Genomic DNA, 20,824 nt, shown 5'->3' on the forward strand with positions numbered 1-20,824 from the left:
CTTTTTCAACATGAAATCACTGTGTGGCACTCTATATGGCGTTTTGATGGAATTCTCTCCTTTGGCATGTTTAACTTCTGAAACACCAGTTCTCCTGTCAGAATTATAAATCGCCAGCACCTGACAGAGGTGAGCAATGGTACTACACCTATTTTGACAGCTGTCTTTCCATCAGTATCTTTAAAAGGGGATTTTGCTTTGATAGCATATCATTCTTGCTGATATTGTATTAATGTGGATGCTTGCAGTAAATGATATGGAACACCCAACAAAGAGGTTGGATCTTTTAGGTGATTTGTGAGCCATGATTTTAGCAATTTTTGACAATCAAGAAAACGGATTTTCAAACAGCTCTGTGTTTCTTTTTCAATCAGCATTGCTATTTCCAAGTGGTTTCAGGCTACTTTGTGGGTAGCCCAATGGTGGTTTTTGGCATTGATCTCCTGTGCTCACTAAGATAGGCAAAAGTAGATGGTGGACTATTTTTCAGGTTTTCACTGCGCAATATCTGGTGATTTCCAGCGAGCAGCATGCTTTCCGGCGGCCATTATGATGTTTCTGCTGCCAGCAATGCACAGTGATGTTGCATCCCACAAGCAACTGTACGGTTAAATGGCACACAAATCAAGTTGTAAAGGAAACCAGCAATAGAGGTAAGAGGAAAGCAGTGGGTTGAGACAATTGGCAGAATACTGGCCCCTACTGAGACACAGTCCTGTGTGGAGATCCCCCCACCAGGGCAACCTGTAGAATAAAGAGATATCACAAGCCCAGTCCATATATTGTTCACCAACGATTTCCCAATAGTTCTGCAACCCCAAAGTACCTGGCGTTGTTGCGTTCCTCATCAGGGAATTGACGGCCCTTCTTGAGTGTCCTCCCTTCAAGGCAGGAGTCACGGGTCATTGAATGTCCGACAGAGAACGCAGTGAGCTATGACAGGGAAGTGGCTGTTACGCCTCGGCAGGCCCGCAGGAAGGTTGTTGCCCTCCGTAGGGGTATGCGTCATTGCGCAAACCCATTCTATACCCACTGGCAACTGCCCTAGCGAATAGTGGCTTTGGCTCACTCCGCGGCAATTTTGGACTACAATTCCCAGCTTTCCGCCTCCCTCTGTCTGCCCAGAGGCGATGACGCGTGAGCCTCGGTTTCGTCCGGTTCCGCCTTCTCCTTCCCGATTTAAACCTCGGAACCGGACAAAACGCTGCTTCTGATTAAAGTTGCATCCTGGAATTTAGAAGTTCCGTCTTCAACCCTACTCTTGCCCTCGTGTACCAGACATGTTTATTTCATTCACGGACTGCTTTGCCTGCCGTTTTGGAACTGTTTGAGATCACGGCATCGGTAAGACCCTTCTTTTCACCACTTGCTACCCAGCAAATCTCCTGTACTCATTGTACCTTGCCGCCAAACTATATCACCTGCAACACTCCAACTTAATTGTGTCCTTTGCTGTTACGATCCTCTTGCCACAATAAGACTTCAATTGGGCTTTCTTCAGTAGTGCACAGGGACGCTTTGCTGATAGTGCACCAACCCGACTCTAGTGCGGCCCTCGTTCCGCCCGGGTTCAGTTTCCCTAACTAACCTACATATTTGTTAATTTGCCCTTCAGTTGTCAACTCTTTGGATATTGCAGATTCAACAGCACATTAGTGGTAAGGGTTTTTTTGTGGTTATTCATTTTCCTTTGCTAATTGACAACTATAGTCAGGACAGGTTACATTCTCCTCTTTTAATTATAGGTGGTTTCCAGTTGCCTTGAATCAAGGGGAGGGCATAGTTCAGGTACTAATAGAAAGAAGTATCGAGGGAAAGGGATCTTTCTGTATTCCCATTTGCTCACCTCTTGTTTTTCCTTTACAGCTGGGTTTGTGGCGGTGTGTTCTCCCCGCTCTTTTAAGCGATCAGCCTCTCTGCCTGGTTCTACCCAGCAGAGAGTCATATCGTTAAAAAGGTCTTGTGTCCTCACAGAGAGGAGGCTAGGTTGGAGGCCCCGACTTAGCTCTTCAATCAATAGTTCAGTCTTGCGCCTTCCGGCCACTGATTTGGTATACTCCCCGTCCGGTGAGTAACAGTGGCAGCTTCGTTCCTAGCGGTGCTCGTTGAAGGGGAAGTGTAAACGTCCTGCAATGAAGAGGTGTGCGGGGCACCTCGATGTCGATAGTTCTGGATCGCAAAGAGTTTGAAGAACTGTGGCCCAGCAAGGGCGTCGAGTCGTCAGAGTCTCTGTGGTCTTTTGGTGGCGGGAAACCCACCGGTGGATACTCCTCAGTACGTCGACGGTCTGGCCTTCTCCAGCGGGATACAACGGCGACGATGCGGACGAGAGCGTCCTTGGATCAAGAGTTCTTAGGCAAATGGGAGCACAGCGGCTCCGGTCGGCGACGGCGGTCGTCGACAGTGGCGGACAACAGTCCGGTGCTTCTCCTTGGGATTCCTGGCAGTCCCCTTCTCGGGTCGGCAGCCTGCCGTAGGTCTGTCTACCACAGAGCTTTGGCAAAGATCAGCTGGTGCACGATGGTCCCTCGTAGCTCGGGAAGAGGGCGCCTTACCAGGTCCTCTCTGGGTCAGTTCTTGGAGACACAGCAGCTTTCAGATTGATGAAGGAGAGCAACAGCAATTCTTCTCTTCCAGCAGGGCTTCAAGGTCAAGCGTCAGTTTCACTCCAGTTACTCTTCGAAGTTTGGACTTCAGCTCTGAACACTTCTGAACACGATTCCTAGCAGTGAGAGATCCCCAGATATACTGTTGATCTCCCCTTCATTCCGCTGGGTCACACTCGAGCATCCAATCACTACGAAGGGCATTCAGCAGTCTGTCAGCCAATCAGACGCACAGTGCATTCAGGCCTTTCTTCTCCATCCAGACACTCATAACACAGAATGTGGATTCGGACAAGTACCACGCCATTCAACACTACACACTGCATTCATACCAGCATCGGGCAGGGCTGTGTCAGTTATTGTGTCAAACACCAGATACTAGACACCCACAACACAGAATGCGCATTCGTCACACACTCCATTCACCCAGGTCCCACCCACAGGTCTACCCATAACATAGGGTCGTTGGGAAAGCTCCAGCCAGTCTGGTCGGCACTTCCCCACACTACCATATATGGAACTTCCACCCAACAGCCAGTCAGGGGGAAGGGACAGAGTCAGGACTTCCCGGGACTTCAGGAAGATCAAGGTAACAGGTGATGGAAGGCAAGAGGCCACGTGGGCCATTTTGTCTCCATCAGGAATCTACCGATTCCAATGACAGGGCCTGGGCATCCCAAAATGGAGGACGCTCGGGGCACGAGTCATTTCAGCACGGAGCTGCCACCAGCCCGTACCCTGCTCTGTGGGTCACACACAGGTGTCCAAAAATATAATCTAGGGGCACAGGGTTGGACCCCCCACCCATGGGTGCCATAAGGGTTTCCCATGGGTCCGTTCACCAAAACCAAAAGAGAGAGAGCTGCACCGCCAGGAGTCCCATATGAACTCCTGCGTGGAAAACATGACAGAACACACGATAAAAAGCAGTAAAGGACAAGGATACGGAGGCCCTGTCCCCCCGATGCATTTCCAGCATCACAGTCGCCCCCCCAGACTGAGGTTAGAGTGCCTAATCTCCCACGGGATATACACCCTCATCCAGACGGTCAACATACCTTCTTGAAAGGCCATCTGCATTATCGTGACTCTTCCCTGGTCTATGCTCTATGGTGAAATCTAGCCCTTGCAGGCTAATGGACCACCTGAGCAGTTTTGGGTTCTCACCCTTCATCTGCATAAGACACTTCAGGGGCTTATGATCTGTTTGGACCTTCAAGGTAGACCCGGTAAGGTAGGGCCTAAAACGCCTGAGGCTCCAAACAATACTAAAACATTCCTTTTCAACAGTAGCCCACCTAAGTTCCCTACCCTTAAGTTGTCTACTGATGAATATGATCGGATGTTCTCTTCCTTTGTCATCTAACTGGGACAAGATAGCTCCAATTCCGGTGTCGCAGGCGTCAGTTTGAACGATAAAGGACTTGCTGTAATCAGGTGCACACAACATGGGTGCCCTACACAGACTTTCTTTCAAACCATTGAAAGGCCCTCTGACAGTCTTCAGTCCAATTAACCTTCCTAGGTTGTTTGGGTGAAGTCAGAGCTGTGTGGGGTGCAGCTATGGGTCCATAGTCTGCCATGAAATTGTGATAATACCCAGTGAGCCCAAAAAGGCTCTTACCTGGGTTTGAGTAGTGGGAGTCTCCCAGTCCTGTACATCCTGTATTTTACTGGGGAGAGGTTGGATTTGACCCCATCCTACCTCATGACCAAGATATGTGACTTTCCCCTGAGCTATCTGGCACTCGGTGGCCTTGATAGTGAGGTTAGCCCTTTTCAAGGCCTGCAACACCCTATCCAGATGAGTCAAATGCTCTTCCCAGGTGGAACTGTAGACAGCAATATCGTCTAAGTAGGCCACACAAAAGGCCTCCAGCCCACTGAGTGCATCATTGACCAATCTCTGGACGGTGGCAGGGGCATTCTTCAACCCAAAAGGCATGACCCTAAACTGGTAGAGTCCCTCTGGTGTTGAGAACGCCGTCTTTTCCTGCGGCATGGTCCATCAGAGCTATTTGCCAATAGCCTGAGGTAAGGTCAAAGGTGCTCACAAATTTGGCAGCACCTATGGTGTCCACAAGCTCATCAGCCCTGGTCAATGGGTGCGCGTCAGTTTTGGTGACGGCATTGACTCCTCGGTAGTTCACAAACAACCTCCAATCCTTGGTACCTGCCTGGGAACTTGCCTTGGGGACAAGGACCACTGGACTGGACCAGGGACTGGTTGAGGGTTCAATAACACCCAGATCCATCTTGGCGACCTCAGCGTGGATGTGGTTCTTAACTGTATCTGACATACGGTAGCATTTGCTTTTGACAGGCACACTGTCACCAGTGTCAATCTCGTGCATACACCATGGTGTAAGGCCTGGCGTCAGTGAAAACAGAGAGGCATACTGCCAGAGCAAAGCCATGCAGGCCCTCTGCTGCTCTGTTGATAGATCGGGAGAGAGATGGACTCCCTCCACGGAGCTATCCTGAGGGTTGCTATGCAGAAAATCAGGAAGGGGCTCACTCTCATCCTCTTCTTACTCTGAAGCTAGCAAGAGACATGAGACTTTGGCTCGCCTGTGGAAAGGCTTGAGCCTGTTAACATGGAATACCTGAGGGGCTACCCCAGAGGCTCCCATGTCAACCAGATAATTGACCTTGCCCATCTTGGAGATTATCCTGAAGGGTCTAGTCCATTTATCTGCCAAAGCCTGAGGCTTGGTAGGCTCCATCACGAGGACCTCCTGTCCCGGAGTCCACTCCACTTGCGATGCTTTAAGGTCATGCCAGTATTTATTCAATTCCTGGCTGGCCTTGAGATTCGCCGTTGCTTGACCCATCATCTGTGTCATCCTCCGTCTGAGGCCTAACACATAGTCCCCCACTTGCTTGGCGGGACCTGGAGGGGTGGCCTCCAAACCTTCTCTGATCAAGGCAAGGGGCCCCATCACGGGATGCCCAAAGAGTAACTCAAAGGGGCTGAAACCAACACCCTCTTGAGGTACCTCTCTGTAAGCGAACAGCAGGCATGGCAGGAGAAGATCCCACTTCTTCCTTAGGGGCTCTTCCAAAGCGCCTAGCATGCCCTTGAGAGTTTTATTAAATCTCTCAACCAGACCGTTGGTCTAAGGGTGGTAAGAGGTGGAGAACTTATAGGTTATCCCAGACTCTTTCCACATGGTTTTCATGTAACTCGACATGAAGTTGGATCCTCTGTCAGAGACAACCTCCTTAGGGAATCCAACACGGGTGAAAATGCCCACGAGAGCCTGGGCAACTACCTTGGCAGTAACAGTCCGAAGGGGTATAGCCTCAGGGTACCTGGTGGCATGATCGACCAAGACCAGGATGAACCGATGTCCACCTGACGTGGGAGGGTCAAGGGGACCGACGATGTCGATGCCCACCCTCTCAAACGGTGTGCCAACCACTGGCAATGGCTGCAGTGGGGCAATGACACTGCCTCCAGTCTTGCCAGACAACTGACAAGTTGGGCAGGTCCTGCAGTGGGACTCCACTTCTACTCCCATCCGAGGACAGTAGAAATGAGCAGAGAGCCTCTGCTTAGTCTTCTTGGTCCCAAGATGACCAGCTAAGGGCACCGCATGCGCCAACTAAAGCAGGAAGGGCCTGTAAACCTGGGATACCACCAACCTCTTGAGGGCGCCAGGTTCAGGCTTAGTGGGCTCACTAATAAGGAGCTCACCCTCCCAATAAATCCAAAACGTGCGAGACACTTCTCCTTGTGCCTGAGACAGGGCCTGTTTCCTCAGATCCTCGAGAGAGTGGCACTCTCTCTGACCCTTAAAGAAGTCCGCCCGGGAGGGTCCCCCTTCAGCTAACAAGCATTGAAGGTCGTGATGGTCCTCCGGGTTGAGTACCTCTCCCACAGCAAAGTCTTCTGGCTCTTCTCCCACAGGGGTTGAGACAGGGTTTACCATTGGAACTTGTAACGCTCACCTGAATCCCTCGGAGGCGCAGATCCGGGGTTGGAGATTTCAGTGTCTTCTAGGGTCACGCGCAGGCCTCTGGTAACACCCTGGATAGACCCTCTCCTCACCGTAATTTTGACCTGGAGGGTGAGGTGTCTGCAAGTAAGAGAACAAGGGGTTAATGAATGTCTGGTTGGCCAATCTGACCTTCCCTTTCCTGGACTCCCCACGTTACTCGTAGGCAGAATGTGCTCACCTTATATAGGTGAAAGCGGAGTTCTCCATCCTGCGTCTGTGCAGGGGTGCTGATGCCAGTTGCTTCACTGGTTAATTGCCCAGCCTCTTGATTGCAGAGGATGAAGTCAGGGAGCAAGGCCGTCGTTAGCTGCACGAACGGTGATTGCTTGAATATGGAGTTTTATTTATATGACCCCTTAAATGTCTCTCGCCATTGCAGGTCCGGTATGTAATTAAGGTAAGCGAGAAGAATGCCGGAGTTCGTGAAGGCACGTAAGTAAAAGAATGTTATGCGAAGTTAAATGCACTTCTTAATGTCTCTTTTCCCTTTTTTCAGGTAGCCGTAGCTGACGGCGTGGAGATGGACGCCGAGGTACGTGCCGGAGAATGGGCAAGCCGATGACAGCTAGGAGGCACGTGAGTAGTGATGGCGTACCGTGCCCCTAATGATGTCCTTCTTGTTTTAGCAGGTGCGGACAAACAGCGCCTGACGAAGATCGAGGCGTACGTGGCACAGGTAAGCAGAATAATCACGGAGGTTCACTAACCAATGTCCTTTGTTTCCGCAGGATTGCCGGAGTATGAAGAGTGCAGCACGCGGCCTCGGGATGCTCCGATGGACGAGGTAAGTGCTGCGCTGGTTTTGTATTGTCCTAACCTGGTGTCCTTGTTCTCTTTCAGACACTGCTGAAGACTGAAGACTGATCTGCCGGGAGGTAAGACTGAAGATTTCTTGTTCACAGATGCAGAAGCTGAAGATTCTCTGGAGCTGACACGGTGAGCGTCCTGCTGCTAGTGCAGAATAATGCGAAGCACGTTGCACTGATCGGGTGTGGTTTAAATAGGCCACTGGAGTGCTTAGGTGTCTCCTTCCACAGCCTCGCCCAGACAAGAAAGAAGTTCCAGCTTCCAGCACAGTTTCAGTATCCAGTCCCAGGGAGTGGTGCTGGCCACACCCAGAAGGTAAAGTAGTTCCAGCCAGGAATGGATGAGGATATCATCCTGCAGGTAAGTGAGCAGCATGGTCTGCAGCAGGTAGGTCCACCCAAGCACCATTCCTCTCAATATGAGCCCGGCGCTTCCTGTGCCGGGACTGGGTTCCCTTATGAGCCTGGCGCCACTGGCGCCAGGACAAGGTCCAAAAGGCCCCTGTGGGGACCGGCTGGTGCCTGGAATGGAAGTTGTGACCCTGCTTCCAAGGATGTTGGGCTGGGTCTGACTCCTTGGAGGCAGCGGTCATGACAGCACCCCCCTTCAAGGCCCCTCCCAAGCCTGTCTTCTCCGGAGGCTTTGGCTTGTTGGGAAAAGTCCGATGAAACTTCCTGACTAGACGAGGTGCATGGACATATTCCGAAGGCTCCCAAGATCTCTCCTGGGGGCCAAATCCCTTCCAATCAATCAGGTAGTACAGTTTCGATTTGGAAATTTTGGAATCCAAGATGTTTCGAATTTCAAATTCGAGTTCTCCATCCACCTGGATTGGTTCTGGAGGATTAGTCAGACGGGTTTCGGGTTGCATAGGTTTAAGGAGAGAAACATGGAAAACGGGATGTATCTTCATCCGAGTAGGTAGCTCCAATTTCACAGCCACCGGATTTATCACAGCCGAGATCGTGTAGGGTCCTAAATACCTTGGGTTGAAGGTGCGTGGTCCTTTTAGGGATAAATGCTTCGTGGACAGCCAGACTTGATCTCCTACTTGGTATTGAGGGGCCTCTTTTCGATGTTGATCCGCTCCTTTCTTATACCTTTCCTTGGCTCGTTGAAGGTGAGCTGTGGCTTCCTTGAATGCTTGAGTTATTGTCCCATGCAGATGGTCTACCGCGGGCGTTCCGAGAGCATGAGGTGGATCCAAATTAGAGGTTCGAGGATGACTTCCATACAGCAGAAAGAAAGGGGTTTTTCCCGTTCCTGAATGGATTGAATTGTTGTAGGCGTATTCAGCAATCCAAAGGACATCCTTCCAAGTGCCCTCCGATTGTTGCAACATACAGCGTAGATATTGTTCCAGAGTTTGGTTAGTCCTCTCAGTCTGCCCGTCAGTTTGGGGGTGATGGCTGGTGGAAAGTCGTACATCAATTTGCGCTAAACGACAACAACTTCGCCAAAAATGGGAAATAAATTGGCTCCCTCGATCGGAGATTAACACTGAAGGGAAACCGTGCAACCGGACGATGTTTTCAAGGAATTCTCGGGCCAAAATGGGAGCTGTGGGTAAACCTTTCAGTGGAATAAAATGAGCCATTTTTGAAAAAAGGTCCACGATTACTAGAATTGTGTTGTATCCGGAGCAGGAGGGTAAATCCGTGATAAAATCCATTGAGAGAGTATGCCAAGGGCATGGTGGAATGTCTATTGGACGTAGCAGACCTGCTGGTCTTTCCTTTTGACTCTTGTTTTGTGCGCAGATGCCACAAGAAGCCACAAAATCTTTAATGTCTTTTCTCCAAGTCGGCCACCAAAATTGTCTTTTGATTTTCTCTAGGGTTTTGCCCACCCCAGGATGTCCTTCCATTAGAGAATCATGGTAGCAGGTGATGACCTGCTTCTGTAAGTCAACACATGGCAAATATAGTCGTCCTTGGAAATACAATAGATTCTGATCTATCGTAAAATCTTTCCCTTTCAGTTGCCAATTCAATGAATCTTCAGGAGTTATTAGTTGACTGACTTTTGCTTCGATATCTTCAAGGGATAGCGTGTTGATCACTCCCAGTATCTTTTGTTCGGGGATTATTGGTACCGGCTCTGAATTAGCTGTGCGTTCGTCTACCCCTATTCGGGAAAGGGCATCTGCTTTTCCGTTCTTATTGCCTGGCCGATACGTGATCACAAAATCAAATTCCGCGAAGAATAATACCCAGCGGAGTTGTCTCGAAGATTGGGCCTTGGCTGACTTCAGATACTGGAGGTTGCGATGATCCGTGATTACAGTGACAGTGTGCCGGGCTCCCAGGAGATAATGCCGCCAGGCCTTAAAGGCGGACTTAATGGCCAGAAGTTCTTTGTCCGTAATTGTATAGTTGATTTCGGGGGCCGAAAATTTGCGGGACCAAAATGCCACAGGGTGTAATTGGTGTGTTTCGGGATCTCGTTGTGATAGCACAGCCCCCATTGCGAGGCTGGATGCGTCTGTCTCGACGATATACGGAAGTTCTGGACGAGGATGCTTTAAGACTGGAGCGGAGACAAACTTAGCTTTCAATTCTTGGAAGGCTTGTTCGGCCTCTGGAGTCCACTCGAATTTTTTATTCTTTTTCAGAAGGGCCGTGATGGGTTGAACAACTCGAGAAAATTCTGGAATGAATCTCCGGTAAAAATTAGCGAAGCCCAACATGCTCTGTACACCTTTCACGGAAGTTGGGGATGGCCATTTGGTGATAGCGTCCACCTTTCTTGAATCCATGTGAACTCCATTGGGTGACAAGATGAACCCCAAGAATTCGACTTGCTTTACATGAAAAGTACACTTCTCCAATTTAGCAAACAAACGGTGTTGGCGAAGTCTCTGTAGAACCGCTGTGACATGTCTTCGGTGCTCAGCTTCTGAGGATGAGTATACCAGGATATCATCGATATAAACAATTACGCATACATCAATAAGTTCTCGGAAAACGTCATTCATAAAGAACTGAAAGGCGGCCTGTGCGTTACATAGTCCAAAGGGCATTACTTGATACTCAAACAATCCGTATTTAGTGCGAAAGGCCGTCTTCCATTCGTCACCCTCCTTAATGCGTACCAAGTGGTAAGCTCCTCTGAGATCTAGCTTTGTGTATATGCAGGCTCCTTTAACTTGGTCCAATAATTCGGGAATCAGAGGCAAAGGATATCTATTTTTGACTGTAATCTGGTTCAGGGCGCGATAATCGATACATGTTCTCAGGTCACCTTCTTTTTTCGGAACGAAGAACAAAGCTGAAGAAACTGGAGATTTCGAGGGACGAATGAATCCGTTAGCCAGGTACTGGTCCAGGTATTGTCTGAGATGGAGATTTTCTGGCTCAGTGAGAGCATATATTCTACTGCACGGAGGAGTAGATCCAGGTATTAGGTCTATCTGGCAGTCGTATGACCGATGCGGGGGCAAGGTATTGGCCTGATCTTTCTGGAAGACGTCGCGGAACTCTTGGTATTCTGGAGGCAATTGGGGGCTCTCGGAAGCGATGGCTGCTAGCCTGATATCGGGTCGAGGGTAGCAAGTTGGGGCGCATTCTGGAAACCGGATTACCTTGGCTCGCCAGTCTATCTGAGGATTGTGCTTTTCCAACCAAGGAATTCCCAGGATTACTTGAAACTGCGGGGCCTTGATTACATCAAACACGATCTTCTCCCGATGTCCATCTTGGCATAGCAACATCACTTCCATGGTGGTGTGAGAAACCGGTCCGGAAGCTATTTCTGTACCATCCACTGTAGTAATTATGTCTTTAACCATCTTAGAACATAGAGGAAGATTCATCCTGGTTGCCATATCTTGATCTACATAGTTACCGATCGCTCCGCTATCAATGTATGCTTTAATTGCATGCATGCGATCTGGTCGATCTGGACTTATGAGGACCATAGGCATTACCAAATGCGAGGTCAAGGAACTGGTTTTAACGCTCGGCAAGCGGACCTCTACACTTGTCGGGCGAGGTCGTTTCCCGATTCTGGTTTTTCAGCATTCTTATCGGAAGCTCCTACAGCCTTCTTGACCGGTTTCACTGAACAATCACGAAGGAAATGTCCTGAATTCCCACAGTAGAGGCACAGCTGTAATTGTCTTCTCCTTTCCTGTTCCTTTTGGGTTAATGGTCCTTTAACAACCCCTATCTGCATGGGCTCCACGGAATCAGTTCCTTTAGCGGAGCTCTGAGGTCTTGAACATTTTTGGGTTTCAAATCTGGAACGATCGGTCTTCCTGTTCTGTAGCCGGTGATCTAATTGGACTACTAGGTCGATATAATCGGAACAATCTTGCGGGGGATTCACCACCTGTGCTAAGACATCTTTAAGTTCTCCACGCAGCCCTCTGTAGAAAAGCGTGGTTCTCTTATCCTCAGGCCACCTAGTCTCAACCACCAGTCTGTTAAATGATGCTATGTATGCTAGGAGATCCTGATTCCCTTGTCTTAGTGATAGGAGTTCATTGTCCAAGGCCTGCCCCTGTGAGTGTCTTGCGAACAACTTTTCCATACTGGTCTGGAAATCTTGAAAGTTATGGAGGATCGGATCATCTTGTGTCACCAGAGGAACGGACCAATCTGCAGCACTACCGCTAAGATAGGAAAGTACGAACGCTACTTTGGTTTGGTCAGTTGGGAATGCGGCGGGTCTACACAGAAAGTGCAAGCGGCATTGATTGATGAATACTGCAAACCGTTTTGGATCACCTGAAAAACGTTCGGGCGGGGCCAAAGGCACATTCCCTGGCAGATTAATTTGCACCGGATTATTTGAGGTTGTAGGAGTGTAGCTCCCTCCCGAGGCAGGCAGAGGCGTCTGTCCCGCTTGTGTGTGTAGCAACTGTCTGGCCAAATCATCCGTTCGTTCTTTTGAAACGATCAACTCCCTTCGTAAAGCATTTGTCTCTTGGCGGGATGCCTGTACTTCAGCTCTCAGTGCCCCAAGCAATTGGGCCAACTGATCTGTGTCCGAGGTTTCCATTGCGCCTGGGTGGGAATTTTGCGGTAGGCTTCGCATTCTGTAACGCTCACCTGAATCCCTCGGAGGCGCAGATCCGGGGTTGGAGATTTCAGTGTCTTCTAGGGTCACGCGCAGGCCTCTGGTAACACCCTGGATAGACCCTCTCCTCACCGTAATTTTGACCTGGAGGGTGAGGTGTCTGCAAGTAAGAGAACAAGGGGTTAATGAATGTCTGGTTGGCCAATCTGACCTTCCCCTTTCCTGGACTCCCCACGTTACTCGTAGGCAGAATGTGCTCACCTTATATAGGTGAAAGCGGAGTTCTCCATCCTGCGTCTGTGCAGGGGTGCTGATGCCAGTTGCTTCACTGGTTAATTGCCCAGCCTCTTGATTGCAGAGGATGAAGTCAGGGAGCAAGGCCGTCGTTAGCTGCACGAACAGTGATTGCTTGAATATGGAGTTTTATTTATATGACCCCTTAAATGTCTCTCGCCATTGCAGGTCCGGTATGTAATTAAGGTAAGCGAGAAGAATGCCGGAGTTCGTGAAGGCACGTAAGTAAAAGAATGTTATGCGAAGTTAAATGCACTTCTTAATGTCTCTTTTCCCTTTTTTCAGGCAGCCGTAGCTGACGGCGTGGAGATGGACGCCGAGGTACGTGCCGGAGAATGGGCAAGCCGATGACAGCTAGGAGGCACGTGAGTAGTGATGGCGTACCGTGCCCCTAATGATGTCCTTCTTGTTTTAGCAGGTGCGGACAAACAGCGCCTGACGAAGATCGAGGCGTACGTGGCACAGGTAAGCAGAATAATCACGGAGGTTCACTAACCAATGTCCTTTGTTTCCGCAGGATTGCCGGAGTATGAAGAGTGCAGCACGCGGCCTCGGGATGCTCCGATGGACGAGGTAAGTGCTGCGCTGGTTTTGTATTGTCCTAACCTGGTGTCCTTGTTCTCTTTCAGACACTGCTGAAGACTGAAGACTGATCTGCCGGGAGGTAAGACTGAAGATTTCTTGTTCACAGATGCAGAAGCTGAAGATTCTCTGAAGCTGACACGGTGAGCGTCCTGCTGCTAGTGCAGAATAACGCGAAGCACGTTGCACTGATCGGGTGTGGTTTAAATAGGCCACTGGAGTGCTTAGGTGTCTCCTTCCACAGCCTCGCCCAGACAAGAAAGAAGTTCCAGCTTCCAGCACAGTTTCAGTATCCAGTCCCAGGGAGTGGTGCTGGCCACACCCAGAAGGTAAAGTAGTTCCAGCCAGGAATGGATGAGGATATCATCCTGCAGGTAAGTGAGCAGCATGGTCTGCAGCAGGTAGGTCCACCCAAGCACCCTTCCTCTCAATATGAGCCCGGCGCTTCCTGTGCCGGGACTGGGTTCCCTTATGAGCCTGGCGCCACTGGCGCCAGGACAAGGTCCAAAAGGCCCCTGTGGGGACCGGCTGGTGCCTGGAATGGAAGTTGTGACCCTGCTTCCAAGGATGTTGGGCTGGGTCTGACTCCTTGGAGGCAGCGGTCATGACAGAACCAGCCCGTCCAGAGCATGGATCCCAATGGGTGCTGTCGGGTTAGCGGGAAGAGCAGGGGCTCACTCCACAGAGGTGGCCTTCTTACTCTTCCATTTCCTTCGCGCCTTGGGTTTCCCCGTCAGCGAGGGTGCCGGGCCCGCAGCCGGACCCTCTGTGACCTGCGATCGGGTGACCGCCCCAGCAGCCATGGGTAGACCATCCGTGATCATCCCCAACTCGACCAAATCGTTACCTAACAAGATTTTCGCAGGCACGTTGTCCTGAACTAGAACCGGAAGCTTTGCTGTCTTGTCTCCAATCGTAATGTTGACTAAGGCTACAGGCGATAATTTGGGAGGCCCACCAGCTAACATGGTGGTTCTCAGAGGAGCACCTATATAGTCCTCTGGATTGAGCAGGGTCCTGTCCACCACTGTCATGCTTGCCCCAGTGTCTCTCAAACCAGTAGAAGGCTGGCCATTCAAGAGGACACTTCTCAAAAACCTACGAGTGTTCTGCGGGATAGTCGCCAGTACTTCTGCATACTGGTACCAGGCCCCAAGGGACACTAAGGAAATCTCTACGGGAGCACCAAATGTGATCCCCGTAGAGGTGGGGAGGACTGTGGCCTCCACATCAGATACGGAGTAGGGGTAGGTCAGGCTGACAGCCTGGACTCCAAGTGCCTTACCCTTACACTTGGGGTAACCCCTTCAGTGATCCAGAGCCTCACAATCCCAACATGTGCCGGGAGTGCAGGGTACGGTACTGGAACCACTGGGACCCTAATTTGCAGCAGGCGGACCACTACTCTTACTCCCACCCACAACAGACTTATCCCCACTAGGTTTTTGGGTCTTCGAAGAGGAAGGTTTTGGTTTACCCGACTGTGATTGCTTTGGGGATTCCTCAGCCTTCTGAGAGGTCCCCTTTTCTTTGTCCTTGTCCTTCCCACTGGAGTCTTTAGGGGACACCCGGTGGGAGACACACTTGTCAGCCAACCTAGCCAGCTTAAAGGGGTCCAAAATGTTCTGGTCAGCAACATACTGACGCAACTCTGGTGAACAGGCTTCCGAAAAATGCTCATAAAACAAAAAGGTGGGACAATTCAACACACATTTTCACTTTGTAACCATCAATCCACCCCATCATGTTCATGTGCGCAGCACTCACCCAGTCAATCCAAGACACATTCTCTCGTTTCTTAAAATCCCTGAACCTTTTAAGGTATTGGGTAGGCATCTTGCCAAACTTGGCAATTAAAGCAGACTTCATGCACTCATACTGACCCCTTTCTTCCACACTCAGTTTCAGAATACAGTCATATCCAATCTGAGGCACTCTGCTTAACAAACACTTAGCCCAATCTCTTTTATCAACATCATGAATTGCACAAGCCATCTCAAACGCTTCAATCCATTGGAGGATATCAGAACCCTCCGCATACACACCCACCAAATCTTTCATAAACTTGGTTGCTGGGGACCTGACACTCTCGACTGGTTTAGCTGAAGTCGCCACTCAAGCTTTCTCTAACTGGATTTGCTGACATTCAGTGTCCTTGTCTTTGAGTTCAAGATCCCTATTCTTGAGTTCCACTTGCTGTGCCAGCTCATCTTCTCTAAGCTCAGCATCTATTTCCAACTTGCGATATTCAAAGGCCAATTTCATCCTCAATAACTCAAGTTCCAAGGAATTGCTGGAGGTCGGAACAGAGGCAGCAGGAATAGTGGCATTCCCAGAAACAGATTTGGCGACAACCCCCGAGGTAGAATCCTCATTGATTGCATCCCCCCCTTCAAGAGTTTCACAATCAGTCTGGTAGTCTATCAGGGCAGCTATCAGCTCAGCCCTAGACTTATCCACAAACTCTAATTCCCTGGCTTCACAAGCACTCTGGAGAGACTCTAAGCTCATCCGAGTCAATTTGCCATTTGCAATAGATTCCATTGCTTGTAATTTAGTTATCTTGTACACAACTAAACCTCAATTTAACAAAGTGCAGATATCCTTCGTAAGTGGCACGGTTATACACTGATTCTTAAAACCATAAGCATCCCACCGCTGCCGCCAGTGTGAAGACGCTGGAGGGGGGATCTGTACTTCCGCTCTCTATCTGGTAGAGGAGAGGCACAGGGAACCCCTGCCGAGATTCTCAATATTGGTACGTGGTCGAGCAATCAAAGCCTAGCTTTTCAAGAGGTTATGCGAGCTGGTTCTTAAGTACAGTGTAGTCCCCAAGCACCCACAAAGGAATGTCTGCGCACTGTATCGGTTAAAACACAGTCTTTATATAATTAATATTCAAGGTTATATACAATATCATGATAACGCACTTTGTACTTGGTTATCTATAATGACAAATATACAATTCTACTCGTAAAGGAAACCAGCAATAGAGGTAAGAGGAAAGCAGTGGGTTGAGAAAATTCGCAGAATACTGGCCCCTACCGAGACACAGTCCTGTGTGGAGATCCCCCCACCTGGGCAACCTGTAGAATAAAGAGACAAGCTCAGTCCATATATTGTTCACCAATGATTTCCCAATAGTTCTGCAACCCCAAAGTACCTGGCGTTGTAGCATTCCTCGTCAGGGAATCAACCGCCCTTCTTGAGTGTCCTCCCTTTAAGGCTGGAGTCACGGGTCATCGAACGTCCGACAGAGAACAGGGTGAGCTACGACGGTGAAGTGGTAGCTTTGTTCCTAGCAGTGCTCGTGGATGGGGAAGTGTAAATGTCCTGCAAGGAAGAGGCGTGCAGGGCACCTCGATATCGATAGTTCTGGACTGCAAAGAGTTTGAAGAACTGTGGCCCAGCAAGGGCGTTGAGTCGTCGGCGTCTCTGTGGTCTTTGGGATGTGGGAAACCCACCGGTGGATACTCCTTGGTGCGTCGACGGTCTGCCCTTCTCCAGTGGGATACAGCGGCGATGATGCGGACGAGAGTGTCCTTGGATCAAGGGTTCTTAGGCAAACGGGAGCACGGCGGCTCCGGTCGGCGACGGCGGTCGTTGACAGTGGTGTACAACAGTCAGAGCACTTCTGCTTGGGATTCCGCGGCAGTCCCTGTCTCGGGTCGGCAGCCTGTCGTAGGTCTGTCTACCAGGGAGCTTTGGCAAAGATCAGCTGGTGCACGATGGTCCCTCGTAGCTCGGGAAGAGGGTGCCTTACCAGGTCCTCTCTGGGTCAGTCCTTGGAGACACAGCAGCTTTCAGATTTATGAAGGAGAGCAACAGCAATTCTTCTCTTCCAGCAGGGCTTCAAGGTCAAGCATCTTTTCCACTCCAGTTACTCTTCGTAGTTTGGACTTCAACTCTGAACACTTCTGAACACGATTCCTAGCAGTGAGAGATCCCCAGATATACTGTTGATCTCCCATTCATTCCGCTGTGTCACACTCGAGCATCCAATCACTACGAAGGGCATTCAGCAGTCTGTCAGCCAATCAGTCCCCACACTACCATATATAGAACTTCCACCCAACAGCCAGTCAGAGGGAAGGGACAGAGTCAGGGCTTCCCGGGACTTCGGGAAGATCAAGGTAACAGGTGATGGAAGGCAAGAGGCCATGGGGGCCATTTTGTCTCCATCTGGAATCTACCGATTTCAATGACGGGGCCTGAGCATCCCAAAATGGAGGACGTTCAGAGCACGAATCATTTCAGCACGGAGCTGCCACCAACCCATACCCTGCTCTGTGGGTCACACACAGGTGCCCAAAAACATACACTAGGGGCACAGGGTTGTACCCCCCACCCATAAGTGCCATAAGGGTATCCCATGGGTCCGTTAACCAAAACCAAAAGAGAGAGCTACACCGCCAGTAGTCCCATATGACATCCTGTGCAGAAAACACGACAGAACACGCGATAAAAAGCAGTAAAGGACAAGGATATGGAGGCCCAGTCCCTCCGATGCATTTCCAGCATCCCATAGTTGGGAAGATGGTGTCGACTTTGCAGCCATGTTGTGGGAGGAGAAACGGTGAAATGTCTGATTGGCTTGCATGCACATTGATGCCATTACGGACATGCATGCATGGTGTTTGTCTCTGCCCTGGGCTTAGATACTGCCAGTGATGTGTAAAATTTTACCAATAAAGACATGTTTTACCACTTGGGAACCAGAGACGTAGCCACGTGGGCACTAGTTACTAGAGCAGTTATTAATATGTTATGTTATGTTATTTTGCATTTATATAGCGCCTTATGTACCATTGGTATGGTCTCAAGGCGCTGGTAGGCTGAACGCCCTCGGGAACCGAAGTTCAAGTCAGTAGAGAGAATAGAGAGAGTCAACAGTGCGTGTGAGCACCGGATATGTGTGCAGCTGGTGTGGCATTCGTGTGATAGCTGCTTTTTAGCGGTCGATGTGGTGGTTGAGAGATCAAGAGTATGTGTTTGTTCTGGCAGGTTTTTATCCACACCGATTCTGGCTGCGTTAGGCCGAAGGAGAACGCCTATGCTGGAGGGTGTATAACCAGCAGTGTTTAATTAGGGTGATCGGGAGTATGAGGCAGATGATGGTATGAGAACAGCTATACCAAATGGTGTCATAGTATCGCTGTGTTCTAGTTGAGTGGTGGTGTAAAGAAGAGAGTAAGCGTGGAGATGTGATATGGTGGTTTACCTTAGGTGTTTGAGATTTGGCCCACTCCAATAGTACTCCATCCGTTCCATGTACTCCGACTGTTCCATGCATTACGACCGTTTCAAGCACTCAAAAACCGTTCATTGCCATGCTCTTTCAAATGTTCCATGCACTCAAATCAATCCATCTCGCACATACATCACCCGTTTGCTCCACACTCTACACCCGCTCCGCACTTTACACCGCTCCGCACCCGCACCAAAATCTACATCCGTTCAGCACCTTGCATTGGTTCAATACCACCGCACCCTACATCCTCTCAACACACTACATCTGGTCAGCCCCATCACATGTTACGCTCACCTGGTTCCCACGGGGGCGTCGACCGGAACTGGGCCGCTGTTGTTTCCACCAGCGTGACGTGTAGCGACGAGATGACTGACTGGACTGGCCCACTCAGCCTAGTTTGTCTGGCTCGCAGGAATATTCTTCTGCAAAGGAGAAGAGGAATTAACCACCCGTGGAATTGAGTGTCAACCCACCTTCCCCACTCCCGTTGTCTTCCCACAGATCACTCTTGATGTCCCCTCCTTAGTCTCACCTGATGGTTTGGAAGGATGAGCTCTCCATCCTGCGTCGACCGCAGGGGTGCGTTGATGACCAGTTACTTCACTGGCGTAGAGGAATTGGTGAGTTCCAGTATTGACTCTAAAGTCCAATTGTTCATAAGAGTTCAAATGTCTGATCTTCACTCTGTCCGATTCCTTGTAGGTTGCCGATTAATCCACTCGAAGATTTCCAAATGGCAAATGGTAAAATTCAGGTAAGTCTATTGTGTTTTTTCCCCTTAGGGGCCGGGGTACGGCGATGAAGCAGAGTTAACTGTGCCCACCAGGGATGAGGTGAGACCCCCGTGGTAAATCAGGTAAGTTTTGTGGGGGGTAACTGGTATTGTCCTTGCTTTCTCTCCTTAGGGGCCGGGGTACGGCGATGAAGCAGAGTTGACTGCGCCGACCCGAAATGAGGTGAGTACCTCCCGTGGTAAATCAGGTAAGTCCTAGCGGGTAGCTTGTATGGCCTTAGAGAGTCCCCTTGCTCACCTTGCTGTCTTTGTCTCCTTAGGTGTCGAAGGGCGGCCGCGAGATGGAGAGAGCATGATGGAATGCTGAAGTACCGCCAAGCAGGTGAGTTCAGCGCGGCGCCGTAGGAATGCGAAGCGATGCTTCAAAGACTTCTGTCTTTCTGCTCCGTGGCGAAATGGATCAGGATTCAGGTAAGGATTTAAGTTAAAACTCCTGTTCTAACCTTTATCCTTCTTTTCTTCTTGTTTCAGGAGTCCCAGGACTGAAGCGCGCGTGGCTGAAGACTGGAGCTGCTGAAAACACGGTGAGCGTTACGCTGCAGCAAGCAGAATAACGCGAAGCACGTGTGGCTGCCCGGGCGTGGTTTAAATAGCCTTGGAAGAAGATCCAGGTAAGTATTCTTCCACAGCCCCACCCAAGTAACAAAATAGTCCCTTCAGTAAAATAGTCCCTCCTAAGCCTCATTTGGCTTGAGTCTTCATGCAGCATGGTCTGCTTCAGGTAAGTTATCAATAATGAGCCTGGTGCCCATGGCGCCAGGACTGACTTTATCTTTATGAGCCTGGCGCCATAGGCGCCAGGACTGTACCCAAACAGCCCCTAACTGGGGTTTTTTGGGCATGCTCCAAGTGGCATGATGCCTGCTTCCGGGGCTGCTGGGCCTGGTCTGGTCTTCCGGGGGCAGGCATCATGACAGCACTCCCCCTCAAGGCCCCTCCTAAAGTCGTTCTCCCCCTTGGCCGTGGTTTGTCTGGAAATTCCCGATGGAACCTCTTCACTAAACAAGGTGCATGCACGTGGTCACTAGGTTCCCAAGACCTTTCCTGCAGACCATAACCTTTCCAGTCAATTAGGTAAAAGAGTTTTGATCTCACTCTTTTTGAGTCCAAAATATTCTTGACTTCGAACTCGGGCTCCCCGTCTATGAGGATAGGTTCCGGTGGAGTGGTTAGCCTAGTTCCTGGTTGCACTGGCTTCAAAAGAGACACGTGGAAGACGGGATGGATTCGCATATGAGCAGGTAGGTCCAACTTGACGGCCACTGGGTTAATAATTGCTATGACAGAAAAAGGTCCCAAATACCTGGGGTTAAAGGTCCGAGTCCCCTTGAGTGGTAAGTGCTTAGTGGCTAACCATACTTGGTCCCCTATTTGGTATTGAGGAGCTTCACTTCTGTGCTGATCCGCATCTTTTTTGTATTTTTCCTTAGCCTTTTGCAAATGGATGGTTGCTTCTTTAAAGGCT

Source organism: Ambystoma mexicanum, chromosome 1q (genome assembly GCF_040938575.1).
Source record: "Ambystoma mexicanum isolate Mex_15411 chromosome 1q, UKY_AmexF1_1, whole genome shotgun sequence".
Lineage (NCBI taxonomy): Eukaryota > Metazoa > Chordata > Amphibia > Caudata > Ambystomatidae > Ambystoma > Ambystoma mexicanum.